This window comes from Micropterus salmoides, unplaced genomic scaffold (genome assembly GCF_014851395.1).
Source record: "Micropterus salmoides isolate LMB-PRFRI ecotype aquatic unplaced genomic scaffold, ASM1485139v1 Ms_hic_scaffold_3609, whole genome shotgun sequence".
Taxonomy (NCBI): domain Eukaryota; kingdom Metazoa; phylum Chordata; class Actinopteri; order Centrarchiformes; family Centrarchidae; genus Micropterus; species Micropterus salmoides.
Window position 1 is genome coordinate 1 of NW_024042939.1, and position 19,276 is coordinate 19,276.

A 19,276-nucleotide genomic window follows, 5' to 3' on the forward strand; every position below is an offset into this window, starting at 1 on the left:
CATTAGCATGAATATATGCAGTGCTACAAAGACTACAGTCGGATATACTTAAAAGATTTGTTTATGTTCATATCAAAACGTTTCGATGCATGTATCAGACACATGACTTACACACTCTATATTTTTGGCACACACAAACATTAGCCAACAGATTCACAGACCTTAACCAGTCACACACAGTTGTTTGAACAACCAATAAATACAAACAAATATCTCTGTCCCCACAACTGTGTCCATGTAGACAGCAACAACACAACAGCTTCAGCACAGTGACAGTATTTCAACTCCATAATATTAACATGAGCTGTCACGCAGCCACAGCCCAGACCCATTTCAGCATCAGGAAAGAAACCTGTTAGCAAAGCTAGAAAACACAGACAGGCAGGCAGAGAGAGTTTGTATCTGACTCACGTTATTTGACGTCCATTCTCATTTCTTTCATTTTAAGAAGTATCCATGTTGACACTCATTTTGTTTGTTCACAATTATCTCCTCCCTCCCTGGCTACTAGTAAACTGTTAGCTTATTCTTACAAAAACGCAGTGACTTAGTTGGTTCACACCTCACTTCAGAGTTTCTTTTCCTGAGACGTGTCCATTCAGTTTCACAGAGGCATGACAGAAACCACGTCTTGTTTAATACTTTATATTTTATTCAACTTTTCTTCTCTAAAGCAAACTTCGGTAAGGATGCAATACCGTCTTTGACCACACAGGCTGGCTAACATGTACCCGCCGTTACAACCAAGAGGGGCGCTGTTTCATGCGTTTGACAAAAGTCAATAAAAACTGGGGAAAACATGACATGCTCTGAAAAATAGCTTGCACCAGGAATTGTTAACTCACAAATAAAAATGAATTGAGAACGTTTTATGCACAATAAAACATGCAACCAGAGGTGTGGACTGGATTCACAAATATGATACTTTAGACTCGACTTCATCAATCAAAAAAGACTTGCAACTTGACTATGACTTTAACACTAATGACTCATCACTTCACTTGGACTTGAGCCTGTTGACTTGATACCCTACCCAAGCCAATATAAATTATGATACAACACTTCATTTAATTCATGAAATTATAAGACATTTGTGTGAAACTGTGCCTCTGCCTTATTTCTGCACAGGTACGCTTTATTCAGTAAAGTTTTTTCATTTTTAACTAATTTTACTTGTTAAAAATTAAGTGGTATTCAAATTTGGTGAAGAGCACATTATGCTTTGTTTAGGATTTAAAACTCAAAGTTTAGGACTTGAGACTTGATTCGGACTTGCCTGTCTCGATCGGTCTGGACTTGGGACTTGACTTAAGACCTGACACTTACTTGTGACTTGTAAAACAATTACTTGGTCCCACTTCTGTGCAATGCTATTTAAATATAGAAACAAAGAATGCATTGTCCAAAAAAATAAAAATAAAAAATAAGCTACTGATTACTGCATTATGTTTCCCTTTACATAAATAAAAACATTACCACCCTAAATTGATGCAGTCTCCAGTGTGCAGGAATATATCTTCTCAAGTGTTTAAAGGTATCTGTATTGTGCCCTATATGTTAAAACTAATCATCTAATTACAATTGATGTTTCTTTAATTTCTTGGCTGGCTTATGGTACACGGATGTTTCCTGTTAACTGAGAGACTAATTGATTCAAACAACTCAAGGTCCCAGACACCACATCTGAAACCACCAAAGTAATTCAAACAGACTCAGTCCAACTAACCTCTTCCACCTCCTTTGTTTCGCTTCTCAACTGCTGGGAAAAATTACACAATGCCACTGTTATTACGGGACAGCAGGACGAATGATGGGAAAAATAACATCAGAATGCATTTCCCAGACATTTCCAGGACATGGATATCCTTCACCTAAAGTCACAGCAATTTCCATGCATGGTGTGATTTCATAGGAGGGAAGGCAGATGTGGTAACAGTTCAAATATTACAGTTTATAAGATTGTTACCGTGGCAAATTGGCAGAAAAGGCAGCGCATTTTTTTTTTTTTACTTTCCAGGAACAAAAAAAAAAGGAACAGAAAGAAGAATATCTTGTAGCACCTGTCGCTTTTTGTGCACATCAAAAGAAACAGAAAAACAGCTGCTTTGTGGATGGATCAACCCCAATCCTCTCCCCAATCACCAAACATTTTCAGTAATAGAGGGTTGTTATGTGTTGATGTCACTTCCCCTTCCAGAACACGCTGGACTGAGTGGCAAAACATCTGTTACCATGTTTAGCAAACTGGGAGTAAAACAGTTGATTATTTGCTCACATTAAAGGCAGTCGGACTCGACAGTGATCCTAACTGCTTACCAAAGAACCAGCGGTCCAGCTCTTTCCCATTTTAGAGGTGTTGTTTGTGTTTTAGCTGATTCGAGCTAACACTGCTGCTCGTCTTTCTGCCACTCAGTGAGCGTAACTGCGTTCTGTGACATCATGCGCATATCCTCTATACCTATCGTTTTAAAATCTTTTGATTCCCTGCCTTTTTAAACGTGTTTATCATCATTTTTCTTGTACTATTCCTTTTTTTTAAAAACACTTTTGCAGCACTTCAGTTCATAGTCCAATGTGTTCCACAGTTTAACTCCGTAAATAGACAAACACATCTGTTTTTGTGTAGTACATGCAAAAAGAGAGAGAGAATAATATTGCCTTCTATGACCATCTTCCTCTGATAGAGAGTGAATACATTTTGTCTCTCTGCTTTGTTTTCCACATAAAAATCAAAATCTTCAAATCAACCAAATCTCTGAATTTTAGAAGTCCTGAATAAACTATTGGTGTGTTCTCTGTAGCCTGTCTTGTTGATGATCCTTAATGCTTTTTTCTGTAACAAAAACAGAGGTTTTGTGTTACTAGGGTATGTATTACCCCACACTTCTGTGCAGTATCCAAAATATTGGAGTATTAGGGAATTGTACAACGTATGCAACGAAGAATAGTCTTAAACATCTTTAACTTTATACAAGACCCCAATACTTTTACAAACTTTACTCTTAATATAATCTGTGCGAGCTTTCCAATTCAATTTATCATCCAGAATAACCCCGAAAAATTTTATCTCATTAACTCTTTCAATATCGGTTCCTTCAATTGCTATTCTTACATTTTCATTCTTTTTACGATTACCAAAAATCATATTTTGTTTTCTCCGAATTTAAACATATTTTGTTTTTGTCAAACCATTTCTTAATTTTTACCATTTTCTATAATTTCTGACAGATTATTTCCAGAGTAAAAGATTTAAGTATTATCGGCAAACATCAAAAACTGTAATATTTTAGACACTTCACAGAGGTCATTAATGAACAAAATAAAAAGTAATGGGCCTAAAACGGACCCTTGAGGAACTCCACATATTATCTTTTAACTCAGATTTTTGACCATTAATTTGAACAAACTGCTGTCGATTGTTGAGATAACTTTTAAGCCATTGATGAGCTGGACCCCTGATGCCATAGTTGTATGATTTTCACAATAGCAGACTGTGATTTATGGTGTCAAATGCTTTGCTTAAGTCAGTGTGTATTGCTTATTCTCAGTTGGAGATGTAATCTTTTCTATGAGTTCAATTAATGCTAAAGCTGTAGATCTTTTTACTCTAAAGCCATATTTGTTTTTCAGTAATTAATTTATGTTTTTCTAAAAAAGTATTTAGTTTTTGAGCAAACCACTTTTCAAGGGTTTTAGAAAACTGAGAGAAATGACACTGGACTGTAGCTGTTGAAGTGATGTACATCTCCATTTTAAAAAAGTGGAACAACTTTAGCGACCTTCATCTTCTCAGGAAAGAATTTTATTTTAAAGTTTCGGTAAATCCCCCTGAGGAAACACCTGTTAAGTCATATTAAAAGTAGAAAAAAATAAACTGAAATTTAAAAAAAAATATATATATATATATACTTTTTGTCTTTTACACCTTTAACTGTATTTATATGTAGCTTTATGTGTCTTTTTGACAGATCTTTTCTGATCTTGAAATAAATTTCAGAGGGATAGAATCAATCTCAATAATACATTTAATATTGCTATATAAAAATAATAATATTAGTAAAAAGAAAAGAAGCCCAGAATCAATATACAAACATGTTTAATCAGTGGTTTAGTGTCATTTCCCTCCTGTCTTGTTCTGTTACAGTTCAGAATGAGTGTTGGGAGAGCTGGAGGAGGAATCCGTCCCTTCTTCTAACACCACATCTTCTTTTGCATTCACCTCTTCCTCGTCCAGCTCCTCTTCCTCTTGAGGAGTTTGCTCCAGGCTGGCGTCGGATTCCTGCATGTCCATGACTTTCAGGAAGTCGTAGAAATCGACAGCAGGAGGCCAGCTGTCCTCACCCAACATCCCTACGGAGACGACCAAGACAGAGAACTATAATTAAAGTGTGCAACTCGATACAGGATAAAATATGATACTGGCCTTTAATGTAACGCAACAGCAACTGTTTTTAACAGCAGTCCCAGTGTAGGGATAAATCATTTTTATTTGGTTGGCATAATTAACATTACTGTTATTGAGACCAATTTAATCTTATCTTGAAGGTGACACATTGATTTCCTGTGGATTAAAATTTGTTTAGAGAAAGTGAAGGAATTTTAATCTACGGAGCACAAAAGTGTTCAGACAGACAGACTCCACGCTACCTACCTAACCGCTAAGACTCAACATCAAAGTGAAGAGCCATTATTAACAACTAGCTGGCTGATTCAGAGTAACCTCTGCAGAATTTTGACTCTACAGATGTTTTCTCAGAAAATGACACACAACTCTGTGATCGATCTAGCCCATAGTAGCTAGCTAACACTGCTACACAGGCTATTCGCTTTGATTAAGGTGACCAGGCGTCTCGAAAAATTTGGGACAATCCACGAATTACAAGCCGTTGTCCCGACCCCTGTCCTGTTTGTCCTGAAAATTAGACTAAAATGAGTTTTGATTATGGGCCTACTAATCATTGTGAAACATTATTTGGTGCCCGGCTCTGCATTGGCTACAGCAGGGACTGCAGGCTATCATGGACATTGTGTCAACAGAGTTATTATAGCTACAAAGTAACACACGTGCATGCTCTATTCCCCTATTTGTGGTCTATCTGTAGATAGTGAAAGTGGAAGTGGCAGTTGCGAACAGAAGGGAAGTGTAGCTGCAGGTGGCCACGGAGAAGGAGAGATCTGACACACCCAGACAGATGTGACAGGCACCGCCCTGATGAAGTGAATTAAATTAAATAAATGTTATATTTTACCTAATGACAGACAGTTGAGAGTTGAGTTTTGACTTTCACAGTGTTATGGTTTCATTATTCGTAATGTACTGGAAGCCACGCCCACCCTCAATTCCCCTGTCCTGAATTTCAGCTATTCTTATCTAGTCATCCAAACTTTGATGCTGAGTAATAATCCAAGCTTGTTGGCTACTACATTACATTTACTGATTTAGCAGTAAGATCCAAAGCGACTTAGAATTGCTATACATGTCAGAGGTTGCACGTCTTTGGAGCAACTACGGGTTAAGTGTCTTGTACAGGGAGACACTGCTGGATGTATCACACTCGGAACCAAACCCGGGTTTCTTACACCAAAGGCATGTGTCTTATCCAATGTGCCATCGCCACCCCACGGTATAGCATGTGTAGCCTTGTTAAGCTACAGAACAGAAGTTAGTTTCTGTGTCTGTGCACTGTGTTAAAGTACAGCAGCATCTACACTAGTTGGTTGATTCAGACTTTAACACTATACTTACTTTGACATTGTTGTTGCTCTAGTTAACAGTAGCTAAGTGGCTAAATGTTGTAGCAGCTGTTGAGCTATATGTAAATGGCAAAAATACTATTGTGAAATAAAAACAAACATACATTCAAAAAATTATATAATAAAGTAAAAATAAACTTAACTGAGTTTGAATGATTTATTAAATTATTTCACAATTTATTGGCTCATTTCTATTTTTACACATTTTATTATTATTTATTTAGTATTGTTTTCTATTTATAGTATTCAAGTGCAATAAACAATTTTGCTCCTAAAGTTGAATTTATAATCATGAAAAAGAACTATTATTCAACATTTATAAAGTAATGAAGATAATAATTTTAACTATAAAAGTGCAGCATGACAATCTGTAAGAAACCCAGGAGTACTTAATAATGCCAGAAAATAAGAGAAAGTGACAAAAAACTGAGGTTTAAAGTCACTCTACATCTCTAACGGTTGCAGGTCTCTAGTTTATCTGTGGAGAATGAAGGGAATGTGCTGGATGACAGTCCTTCAGTTCAAATAGACAGAAACAAGTCACATCAAGACTGCCGTCTTATCTTGGCCCACACTTATTCTAACTGCAGGCTTCAGAAAGTCAAAGGTTAATGGCTCCAGTCAATTGAGGTTTAAAGCCTGAAGTCACCTTAACAATCATCCCCTTCCTTAAAGGACCCTTTTATGTTCATTACACGTGTAGCTGCTTAACTAAAAGCCTCCTGCGCATACCTTTCACATTCCTCAGACAGGAACAAGTACAATCATGTCACAGTTTTATAGTTTTATCAACAGGCTCGTCTGAGGGCCAGTACATCTGCATTATCATTTAAAATTGGTGATAAATTCTTTCAACCTCTGTACATCTTGGAGCATTTGGCATATGAGATATAGGAGAAGAGGGTAGACATTATCAGCTAATTCTTGACTATAACTTTTTATTGGAGGAAAACTGTCTATTTTATCATTTGATTTTTTTTTCTTTTTCTATTTGATGTCATTCACATCTTTCTATGCTTCGACATTTTTAACAGGTAACACTTCTCTATATTTTCTTAAAATTTTATCTCATTGGACACGTACCTGCCTTCGCACCTTTTTATTTCCTTAGATAAAGGTTAATGTAATCACATTAATCACAAGTATTTGACGGTATTCCCTTAATGTACTCAGCTCCTTTTGACATTTATGCATTTACCTTTTGAAGACTGGATTTAACAGATGGTGTTATAAGAGCAGCGTAACTCTGAATCAGGAGGGGCGTAGCGAGTGTTTGATTGTCTCTGCGGTAGAAAGTGACGGTGAACGCGAGCGGAGGAAAATATTCTGGCAGTAAATGTGCTGTGTCTGTTACAGTGTGTTAGCTTCTCAAGACCAAGAAAAGTCTGTTGTTTCACTGAAGTCAAGCCAGCCTCCACTTCAATAACGACAGTCAAGCCAGCCCTCGCGCTGTTTTGCGATGCGTGTTTTTACTAGGCATTACGGTAACATCGTGTCGCAGCACATTTCAAAATAAAAGTGAGCTTCTGCTGAACATAATGCAATTGATGTGGCAGAAACGATTGAATAAATAAATAAATGCTTAAGACACCACAATCTATCTATGTATGTCTGTATCTATGGATCTAAAGAAATCAGTCTCACAAAAAGCTTACTACATTCTGCCAAGATTTGAACTCATGTAAAAAGAAAACCTTTTCCCAAACCTGTTTCCACTGATTCATTTCACTTCACAGTGACAGCAGACCACCTCAGGGTGACCCTCTGTCAATATCAGAGCAATCTGATGTAGTATTTTAAAGTTACAGCCCTTGAAAGTGTCTAATATTTTCGCTATTCGCCAAGATTCAAATTGACATAAAAAGGAAACTTCCTGTTTCCACTGATTCATTTTACTTCACAGTGACAGCAGACCACCTCAGGGTGACCCTCTGTCAATATCAGAGCAATCTGATGTAGTATTTTGAAATTACAGCCCTTGAAAGTGTCTAATATTTTCGCTATTCGCAAGATTCAAATTGACATAAAAAGGAAACGTCTCAGGTTACGTATGTAACCCTTGTTCCCCGAGAAGGGGAATGAGACACTGCGTCGATGACGACACTATGAGAACGCTTCTGGGCGTGGCAGGGCTGAAACATGAATGAAACTACTCCAATCCTATTGGTGTTGCTAGAACGGTAGCATGTGACGGTGTAACTGGAGGCGTATATAAGCACGCCAGCACACAGGACACATTAGCCCTTTTCTGTAAAGCAAGGCACTCCAGGCGGGGTGAGGTGTGGCGGACCGACGCAGTGTCTCGTTCCTCTTCTTGGGGAACAAGGGTTACATACGTAACCCGAGACGTTCCCCTTCGAGGGAACTCGAACTGCGTCGGTGACGAAACTATGGGAACAAGAATACCCACTTAGGCCGCGCCGAAACCCCGCCTGCCCCCAGCGTGCAGCACCTGATGGCACGACTAGGAGGAGAGCGCACGGGTGCCGGGTGCAGAAGGAAGGTCCAGACTGTAGAACCATATGAAGGTGTGAGGGGTGGCCCAGCCAGCCGCATCACACAAATCCTGGACCGACGCCCCTGCGAGGAGGGCCCTAGAAGCCGCCATGCCTCGAGTAGAGTGTGCCCTTACGGCCATAGGTGAAGGTAACCCGCGCACCTGATAGGCCAGGGAAATAGTCTGAACAATCCAGTTGCTGATCGTGTGTTTGGAAGCGGGGAGCCCAGCCTGGGGGGGACCCGAAACACACCAGCAACTGGTCTGCTTTCCTCCACCGGGAAGACCTCAGAGTGTAAATACTGACCGGGCAGAGCAGATGAAGTCTCCCGTCCTCCGCCGTCACATGAGGTGGGGGATGAAACGCCTGCAGCACCACGGACCCTGCCAACCTGGAAGGGACCTTAGGGACATAGCCTAGACAGGGGTGCAGGATGGCTCTGACCCTCCCAGGGGCAAACTCCAGGCATTGCGGAGAAACCGAAAGTGCCTGGAGATCCCCCACCCTCCTCAGAGAGGTGATAGCGAGGAGGAAGGCCATCTTAAGGGTCAGGTGCTTAGCCTCAGCCGACTCCAGGGGTTCGAAGGGGGCCTCAGCCAGCGCTTTGAGAACCAGCATCAGGTCCCAGGTGGGAACCCTGGACCGAGTCACGGGTCTCATCCTCCGGGCTCCACGGAGGAAGCGCACGACCAGTGGAAGCCTCCCCAGAGGCCCATCCCTCAGAGGGGGTGTGGAACGCCGCCACGACAGCCACATATACCTTGAGTGTGGATGGGGAAAGGCCAGAAGAGAAACGGTCCTGGAGGATCTCCAGTACCATAGTCACCGGGCAGGTAAATGGGTCCACCGCTCGTTCTCTGCACCAGGTGGCAAACACATTCCACTTTAGGCCGTACATCCTTCTCGTAGATGGGGCTGAGCAACGTCTCGACTGTTCCTGCTGTGAGGCCCGCCTCCAGGAACTGGGCCCCCTTAGGGGCCAGACCCACAGTCTCCATAGGGCGGGGCAAGGGTGAAAGACCTTGGCAATTTATGTGCCAAGAGAAATGATGCTCCTCCCAGGAGCCTCTCGCAAGCGGCTGTCCGTGACCGCGCCCCATCCCGTGAGTGAGGCGTCTGTCGGAATAATTGTCCGGCGACATGACGCTCCCAACACGGGCCCTTGGGAAAGGAACCAAGGTTTCTTCCAACTTCCATACAGGGAACGAAGGCACCCGCTTCTCATCCGTATCAGATGGAACGGATTTCCCCTCGGGGAGAATCCCTTGGATTTTAACCACCACGGCAGGGCTCTCATGTGCAGCAGGCCAGACGGGATTATGCTGGACACTGCTGCCACGAGACCCAACACTCTCTGAAAGTTTTTCACAGTGATGGAGCGGCCTAGCTTTATCCTGGTTACTGAGGACACAATGGACCCGACGCGTGCAGGCGACAAGTGGGCCCGCATCGTCATCGAGTTCCACACCACCCCTAGGAACGTAGTCTGTTGGGCGGGTGTCAGCACGCTCTTCTTTGTGTTGAGCAACGACGAGGGAGGGAAATGAGTTAGTGGAAACAGGAAGTTTCCTTTTTACATCAATTTGAATCTTGGTGAATAGCGAAAATATTAGACATTTCCAAGGGCTGTAATATTAAAACCAAACATCAGATTGCTCTGAGATTGACAGAGGGTCACCCTGAGGTGGTCTGCTGTCACTGTGAATTGAAATGAACCAGTGGAAACAGGACGTTTTCTTTTTACGTCAATTTGAAATCAGCAAATTCAGTGAAAATATTAGATATTTTCAAGATTTCAAAATACTACATCAGATTGCTCTGATATTGACAGAGGGTCACCCTGAGGTGGCCTGCTGTCACTGTGAAGTGAAATGAGTCAGTGGAAACAGAAGGTTTTCTTTTTACACAAGTTTGAATCTTGGCTGAATGTAGTAAGCTTTCTGTGAGACTAATATTTTCTTTAGATTCTTGTGGTGTCTTAAGCATTTATTTATTTATTCAATCGTTTCTGCCACATCAATTGCATTATGTTCAGCAGAAGCTCACTTTTATTTTGAAATGTGCTGCGACGCGACACGATTACCGTAATGCCTAGAAAAAACACGCATCGCAAAACAGCGCTAGGGCTGGCTTGACTGTCGTTTTCAAAGTGGAGGCTGGCTTGACTTTAGTGTTGTTTCCCACCTGCTGGAAAAGTGAAGCCTGTTAGCGCTAACTTAGCTAACATCTCCCCTCCCCTTCAGACTGCGCAGCTGAGCAGGAAAGCTTCTGCAGCAGCTACATAGCTGCTATGTAACTTAACATTAGCTCAATTTATAGAAAGTAACTGGAAGCTGTATTTTATTACTGCCTACTTGTCCAATGTTGAGAACATCAGGTACAAACTTAGACTAAACTGACGTAGCCTGCAGCCTTTCCAACTATTTGTTCAGAGATATGGTGAAAATAATGGCCCAATATGATGTGAAATTACACATTATTCATTGGAAAACATAAAATTTTCTCCGGGGATTTTCCCCTCGGAATTCACCCTGCTTCTGATGTGATAGGTCTATTAAATCACTGCATTAAGGCATCTATTGTGGCCGCCTTGATATCTCTAGGACAGCAGACTCTGGCTATAGTGAATCACTATTTGGATAACCTGTGGTAATAACAAACATTCATGATTTATTGTTACAGATATAACACAGATAAGGAGCTAAATCAAATAGAGAAAAATAAGAGTAATAAATGATAAGTAAGTGAAGTAATACATTTTTTTTTGTTCCTGCAGTGCAGAAGTACTAGTTATCAAACCAACCAGCTAGCTTTATTGCCCCGTAAGTAGATCCCTATTGCAGTTCACAGAAAAAGCTAATCCAGAGGGTTCATTACTGTGTTGACTTTAGTTTAGGCTCAGAGACAAGCGTATTTAAGTTCATTTGGAAGGCTTAGGAGGATCAAAATGCTTGCCCTGATTATTTGGTTATATGTTGATTTGCCAGACTTGTGTTTCCCGCCATGGGCCGAGGAACAAGTCAATATATTAGATGCGGATGAATTCAGTAAGTTTTTAAAGGATTTCTAAAAATGCATTTTTCATTTTCACAATTTTCTTATAAACTGCTGCATTTAATTGAGTGAAAATAATCTGGCAAACGTATCCCATGATTTTCACAGAGTATTATGATACAGATCGAAAACAGATGCAGATTCAAATATTTCTAAACATTTTCTAGTATTATAATAACATTTTAGTTTCTTTAGATTAAACATCCTGAGCTCTTCTATCATATTAAATATTTTCCTTTATACTGCTGCCTTTCATTTTCTAACTATTTGCTGTCCTGTACTTCTCCTCCTTACCTGCTGGTGACTCAGTCCCGTCCTCGATCCTCTGCAGCCACTGCAGGACAGAGGGGGCCACTAAGGGGGTGTTGGGGGGTACTGATAGATTTCACCTCCAGAGGGCAAATGGGTGAGGACCAGAGCAGGGAGGGGGGGCATAGAGCCCAGGTACGACCCCAGGACAGACATACCGGCTGGAGTACGGCCACTGGAACATAGACCAAAAAAATATATCTATTAATGTAAAATATAAAAGTACAAGATTATCAAAGTTAAGGGTTGTTTTTGTCTGCAAATAATAGATGGATGGAGTAACCAATCCATTGCCATCTAGTAGGGTGTGTCCAAATATTTAATGAATGACTGTGGGACTGATTGATATATTGACTGATTTACGAACAGGTGGATCCAACAGGCCAAGTATTGCTCCATCGTCCCCTCTCCCAACTCCACCACTCCTCTCATCTCCTCCACCAGCGCCTGGTTCTGCCTCCGCCCGATCTCGTCCTCCTCCTTCCCCACAAAGAGGAGCAGGAGGGCTTTACCCAGGGAGAGAAAGGATGGCAGGTTATCCACCGTCAGCTCAGGCTGGAGATAAAACAGAGGAGCCAAAATGTGCACGTTATTGCAGAGATTTGAAACGGCAAGCGTCTGATGGGTCAACAATATCCAAAATAAAACTGAAGTTTACAGAAGGTTTGTTGATGGCTTATACAGAATTCGCACTGTTCCTGCTTAATATCTGAGATTTACACATCAGTGATTGTTGCTGTTATGCTCTCAAACCTGCTTGTGAGTGCACATTAGAGGCAGCAATATTTTTACTGAGGGAAGCAAAATAATGTGAGTGTTAGAGGAGTTAAACCTGGAGCTGGAATCATTTAAGGGACTGTGTACTTTTTTAAAGGCATTCTAGTCTTGATAAAACATATGGACAACAGCGCCACCAAAAGGCAGATTTGGTTATTCTTAGGACTTTTGATGGGGTTTTTTTAGACCCCTAACCCTTGCTATTCCACTTCACCTATTTACCTTCACAGCACCTGAAACTAATCTGAGCCAAGTTCATCAGTGTAAAACAGCATAACAAGCACTCAAAGGGCGAGCTGAACTTCTCTTGTTGAGCAACATTTGCATTAAAGAATGTTTACACATCAGTTCATTGTGTGCGTTCACTTGAGTAAATGTAAACTCAAGACATGACACATCGCTCTGGCTTTGTCTGTACTGAAGAAACCACATCTACTCCACATATGGTGCTTGTTATCTGCAACATACTGTGAACAACTCTATGTTGGCTTTCTCAAACTTCCCAGAAATTCCATCCACATTGTTTATTTACGGCTATTTAATTTCATGAAATTCAAATGAAGCACACAATTGGGCTGAGAGAATTTTGGCTGAATTCACTTAGTTTGAAGTCTTAACCAAACATCTGCGGTTTAAATAATATTTCAGTCAGCTAACTTCATCATCAGATAACTTTATTTTAGTATTTCTCAATGCAAGCATGACTTCTTAATAAGCCAGAAAGACGAATGGACACCTGGGTTGATTTACCAGTGGATGCAGTAGTGCGGTGTTAATGTGGGAGAGCATATCTTCAGCAGAGGTGGACACAGGCAGCTTGGAGGGACGAGTGTTTGTCCTCCAAGATGGAAACACCAACACTGCAGGAAGGTCCACGGTGTGCTCTGCCGCCCTGCACAGCAAACATGCAACTTAAATAAATATTCAAGGCACTGAAGGTCATGCAGCTCATTTTAAGACTATTTAATGATGCAAGAATATCTCACTCTTTACAAAATGTAATCACACATTGATTCAAGTGTCCTTTCAGTACCGGGCTGGATCAGCTGCTTAGGCTTCCTGAGTGCACCTCAAAAACAATCTAATTTCACTGTCAATCTACTCCTACTGCCTTTAAATACTGCTTTTGAAAGTTAAATGAGCATAGAAACCTCAGAAAATGCACATTTTCTCCTCTTCATAATTAGTTTATATTGTGTTTTGTTAAATCCAGACAAAAGCGCTTGAAGAAATCCAGGAAATTTGGGTGAAATGCAACTTCAAACACAAAAAAGGAGCTTAAGAGAATCACTCAAGTGATTGTCAGGCACAACCTTGAAACAGGAATGACCAGACTGAATTTTCGAGCCTTTACCATTTCTCTGCTAGCCCATCTGTCAGCAGTCCAGTCAGCACCTCTCCTCTCAATGACTTTGCAGTTTCAGTAAACACTCGAACACCTGGCAAGGCAGAGAAACAGAAGTACATCATCATATGGTTGCTACTGACAGTGGACAGTGGTTTGAACAGAGAGTAAAATTTGGAGGGACATTTGAAATATTCTGCAATATTTTTAACTTCACCAAGTGACCTGTCTAGTGTTAGCCATTTCATTAAAAGTTTTCTTATCACATCTTTCAAGTCACGAAGAAAAGTTGGTATTAAGAAAATATAAATGATTGTGTGTGCGTGAATCAAAGCCTGATGTGTCTTCTTCCTCTGCACCATAGAGCTCCATCGTTGTCCAAAATACATAAATGAGCCACATCATTGCAGTAGGTGACACGTTCCTTCATTACCATGAACACACACACTTAATTTGACTCAATCTCACATCTTCATCTCTGTGTGAAAAACACAGTGCTCTGTGACTCATTTGAATACAGCTCGCACAGCAGGGTTGCCAGATCAGAAGGGAAAAGGGCTGAATGTTTTGCCAGACAAAACACGCTGTGATCCAGCAGCGGTGCCAAGGTGGACAATCAAATATGTACAAGCACATATTCATGATCGATTACTTAATGCTGACTATACACTGTTAACCATACTATCGAAAATAGTTGCCCCCTATGTAAGTAAAATATAATTTTAAACCGCTGTGCAGTGTTTTGGTGTCTGAGAAGCCATTTTTCTCACACATGTAACCCAAACTGGACTTCCTGGATCTATTTTCATTCACAGCCTCTTGTGTTGTTGTAACACAGGGAGGTTTTTTGGCCTGAACACTCCAGATGTGGAATTAATCCGCAGCAGAATATAGTCTCTAACAAATACACTGTTTGCTACCGTTTGAGCAACATTTGCTACAGCTACAGTGCTGAGCTTTTCAAGGAAATTACCTGAGTATATTTGGGACTTGGGACTTGTGGGTTGAGTGCCGCAGGCGTATTGAGAGGAAGACTAAAGCGCTTTCCATAGGACTAGTTTGACAGTAAGAAAATAATATAATAACACCAGCCTTGTACTTCAAGTGTAGCTTTATGGACATAATTCAACCCTTTGACTAACTGAGGCACAGTTGCTGTATCCTTTAAAAAGTGATTGAAGTCCTAGCTTTGATTTCAGCTATAGAGTCATCACCATCAATTACAAAATGTCAAAGGTCTTCATTAGCCAATAATGTGCTCTGATTCATGCGTCACGCTAGCGCACACATTTACAGCCTCCTACCTGCATGTGTTTGTGTCTTAAACAGTCCCAGCACTCTGGCAGGCCGATAGCCCGCGAGCTCAAGGTGAGACACTTCCTGAAGGTATGACATCACTTCCTCTTGGGTGGACAGTAGCACAGGCGAAGCTGGTCGGCTCCTGGTTAAAAAAAGCAGATAAGCATGTGTGCCCAGATAGACACACATAAAACAAAACTTGCCATGTATCTTATTCTCCAGACATCTACCTTAATAACTTACATTAACACAACAGAAATGCTTTGTGATCACTATGCTCATTTGGACTGATAATAAGCTTTGTTTATTAACCATTTGTTGAACAATACATAGTCTTTGTTTTAGGCCTCCACTATGTGGAATACTTGGTACAGGTTAAAGGCTCAGAGGTACATCTATTCCAAGATAAAGGCTACAACACTTTGGTCTGATTGGTGTCATCTTGGTCTCAGCAGACACCCATCAGTCAAGACAGGATGAAATAAAAGCATGGATCGAGGTGATTACACGACAAATACGCGCTGCCTGTGGAAAAGCTCCTGAGTTATGACTATACACCAATATAATCAATGACTCAAAGAGTTCTACAGACTGAAAAGGTATTCATAAAAGTTCCCAAAAATGAATGTTTACATGTGGCAATGCTCATATATGAGTCGTTTTCCTGTGTGGGTTAATTTGTAGTAGCAAAGTCAAGTATTTTGTTTATTCTGCTGCTATACTATTTGTAATTGGCTGAATGAGCACTGTAGTGAATTTAAACCCTAAAATGTAAAATAGAAAATTCAAGGGGAACTTCAGCAATTTAGTATCGTACTTCCATAAAGTTGGGGCACTCATAACAATAAAAAAATAAAAGAGTGGCTGTGTTTGAAACGGTTAAAAAAGCTGTAGTAGAAGGTGTCTAACTGTACAGTGAGGCATCGACTGGTCAGCTTTGAAGGCAGCATCGATGCTGACTCAATGCTGCCCATTACCCATAAATCTGCGTGCCTGCGGTAGCTCACAAAAAATGTATGGCAGACAAACAAACCAAAATTTGCCTACAAAATAAGTTTTTAAAGTTTTAAGTAGTTTTTTTGCGTTGATTTTTGAAGTTAGCAAGAGCTAAACACTGAACTATCTTATTAGCCCGTGACTGTAACCAACCAAGTTTGTTTAGTATGATTTCTGAGGGATCTGACTTTCTAACAGCTAGCTAGCTGACCCTAAGCCTGGTGACAGCCAGAAGAGACAAAAGACGGTGTGCCGACGTCACACATTGCCGTAAAATGCTGCCCTAATAGGCTATTCCAAAATAATGTTTTGAGATGCCTTCACTTGTAAGTGATGATTCTGAGGCACCTGTCGATTACAGTACCGAGGCAACTGCCTTCTGTCACACCCTAATCAGCAACTTTCTGTTTCTAGTACAAGGCCAAGCTGATACAACCTCGATAACATCACTATGACATCAAGGTCACAGAATCATTAATCCATAATATGGATTGAAGAGCATTTAACAGAAAGTAATGGCTTTAATGTAATATGACGCCATTTAACTCTTGATTTTAAAATAATGAAAACACATCCGTGTCGGTGGATTCTTAGAAGACTTCTCACAGCATGATGAAGCGATGTAACGCCTCAGTGCCCAGCATGCCTCTGTAGTGCTGGGCTGACTCCTGGGGGCGCAGCAGCAAGACGCTGGGGAACGCCGTGATTGGCTGGAACGGAATCTGCAAAGAGCTGCTTGGCTGAGCAGCACAGAGGTCGGTCCACTCTCCACAATCGACCGTACTCATTTGGACCTCTGAATCTGAAGAGATTTATTAACCAGCAAACATCAAATACATAATTACAGTGAAAATAAAACCTCCTTGTATATCAGAGGTGGGAGAGTTACAAGTTTTCATGAACACACCATACGGCAGAAGTTCCCTGAGGTTAATTTCAATATCCGTAAAGAATACGCATCCACAAATCAACTAAGAAATCATAGGAATGAGGGTCCTCCTTAACTCCAGAACTCGCCTGAGAATCTTCACATTTTTAAGTTTTCTTCAGTATCACAGTAATCCAGTAATAGTTGTCTACATCCATGGGTACACTGCAAACAGGAATTGCTAATAGTTAATTTGGCATACTTTTAATGCCAAAACTGAAACATGTATAGGCTAACAAACGGGTCTCAAGATGTAGCCCACAGCTAACTAAATGACTCTATGGAAATATTGTACATCACACAAAGGAACCAGTAGATCATCCCTCAAACTGACTTAAGACAAAGAATAATAATATGAGTTACAAAATCCATTAGTAGTACCTTTTATGTGTTGCACTACCAACATATTTTTCTACATTACTAAGGCTGAGAATGTCCCATCAACTTATATTCCTGGAACACTGACACCTTCCTATGTCCATTCATATAAAGATATTTGCTCTGTCATTGAAATGCTGTGGACAAAAACTTAATAATTTAATGGAGGTGCGTTTGTTCAGTTATGTATGAGTGGGGTCAACAGTGTCAGAGTTTGAAAACCCGTGCCATAAGGACTCTGTTCATGCTGTACTCTCCTGTTTACCTGCAAGTCGCTCTGCAACTTCAATGAAGGAGCTGAGAAAAGCCATTGAAACAGCATCCCCTGGTGGTAAAAACAGACATTAAAATTAATTATTAATTCGCTTCCCCTTGCCGACATGTCAGTAGGGAGTGTGTCTTACATTTGAGGTAGAAGAGTGCCACTGTCAGGCTGCTTTCAGCAACAGCAGCGTGGAAGCTGTCTGAGGTTAAGTGGGTAATTGAGTCCATATCTAGTAAGTTGCCTCGGTTTTCGTAGACAGACGAAGCAATTTCATCGTCCAGTGTGCCTGGAGACAGACACAGCAACACACAAATACACACAGACATACAATTTCTTTCTTGGTACAGATATCTCGATCCCTCTCTTTAATTCTCTTTCTGTGACACTTACCAAAAGGCAAATCCTCCACCCCCTCGTCCTCGTCCTCCTCTTCGTCCTCCACCTCTTTCTCTTGATTTATGAAGAGCTCCAACACCTCATCAAGGTTGTGTAAGGTCAAATACTTCACCTCTGAGCTCTTGAAGTGCACACATAAACACAGAAAGGTTAAACACTTATAATCTTACTTTGTATGTATGTGTGTATGTGACCATCATACCTTCTCTGGCAGTCTGTAAGCAACATTATATTCATCGGGGGTTTTCACTGCAGGATTCTGCCTGATAACAAACACACAGAAATCCAAATAGAGATAAAGGTAGATTTAGACTGTTTTGCTGGGAATATAGAGAAAACAATATGGACGAAATACAGATAAAAAACATGCAAAATATAATAAAATTTAAACAGATAACAAGATTAAACTCTATCTGCAATTATAGGACAACTACAGCATGTGATATTTTACCTCTAAACCATGTCAGTAAATTAAAAACCCCGTGTCGTGTACCTGTGTACGAGCACCAGCAGGGCAAGGCCACGGAGTCTCCAGGCCAGAGCGGTGGCCGTGTCCAGGTCCAGGTGCTCGGTTGGGGACGAGAGAACAGGAAGACCTGGGGGGTCTGCTGGAAGGGGAATTGGGGGGCCTGGACTGAGGATGGATCGTCGTAAACTTCAGACTGGCAGTGGAGAGACACATACGATTATGTCCAAATTAATACATTATATTCCTTCTTTTGCCTTTTAGACTTTTTATGAAAACACATTCATTTTGTTTTCATAATGTCATCAAACTGCTTACTTTGTCCATCCACAAGTCCAAAACCCAAAGTAATTCTGCAAAGACAAGCAGCTAATTGAAAGCTGTACCTAGAGAATGCTTGGCCTGTTTTCTGAAAAAAATGGTTTTAATTAGTTGTGAATTAATTGAAAAAGAGAATAATAAAAGGGGGAATCATTATTTGAACTAGGGCAATGCATTTATTCGAATTTTAATGGCTTTCAACCATTATCAACAATTATCAAGCAAGATAAAACTTTTTTCGTTTTGTCTTTTTACAGCAGCGGCTCTCGTCTCTCCCTAAAAGCCCAAACTCCCTCTGCCAGGCTGTGGCATGTTTAGGTCAGCTCGTTCCAAGATAACTGAGAGTTATAACTGCTATAACTTGTTAGCCCCATTATTAACTTAAACCTACAGCATTATACTACATATATTAGCCTAGGCTAATATATGCAGTGTATAATGCTGAGCGTTGTCTGCCTGTTCTCTTCCTGTGTAATCTGAACTGGTCATA

At 40.7% G+C, this 19,276-nt stretch overlaps 1 pseudogene; it reads right to left on the bottom strand.

Annotated features, from left to right (window-relative positions):
- Positions 1–4,078: 4,078 nt before the first annotated feature.
- LOC119884653 lies at positions 4,079–18,661 on the bottom strand (annotated as a pseudogene).
- Between the last annotated feature and the right edge of the window lie 615 nt (positions 18,662–19,276).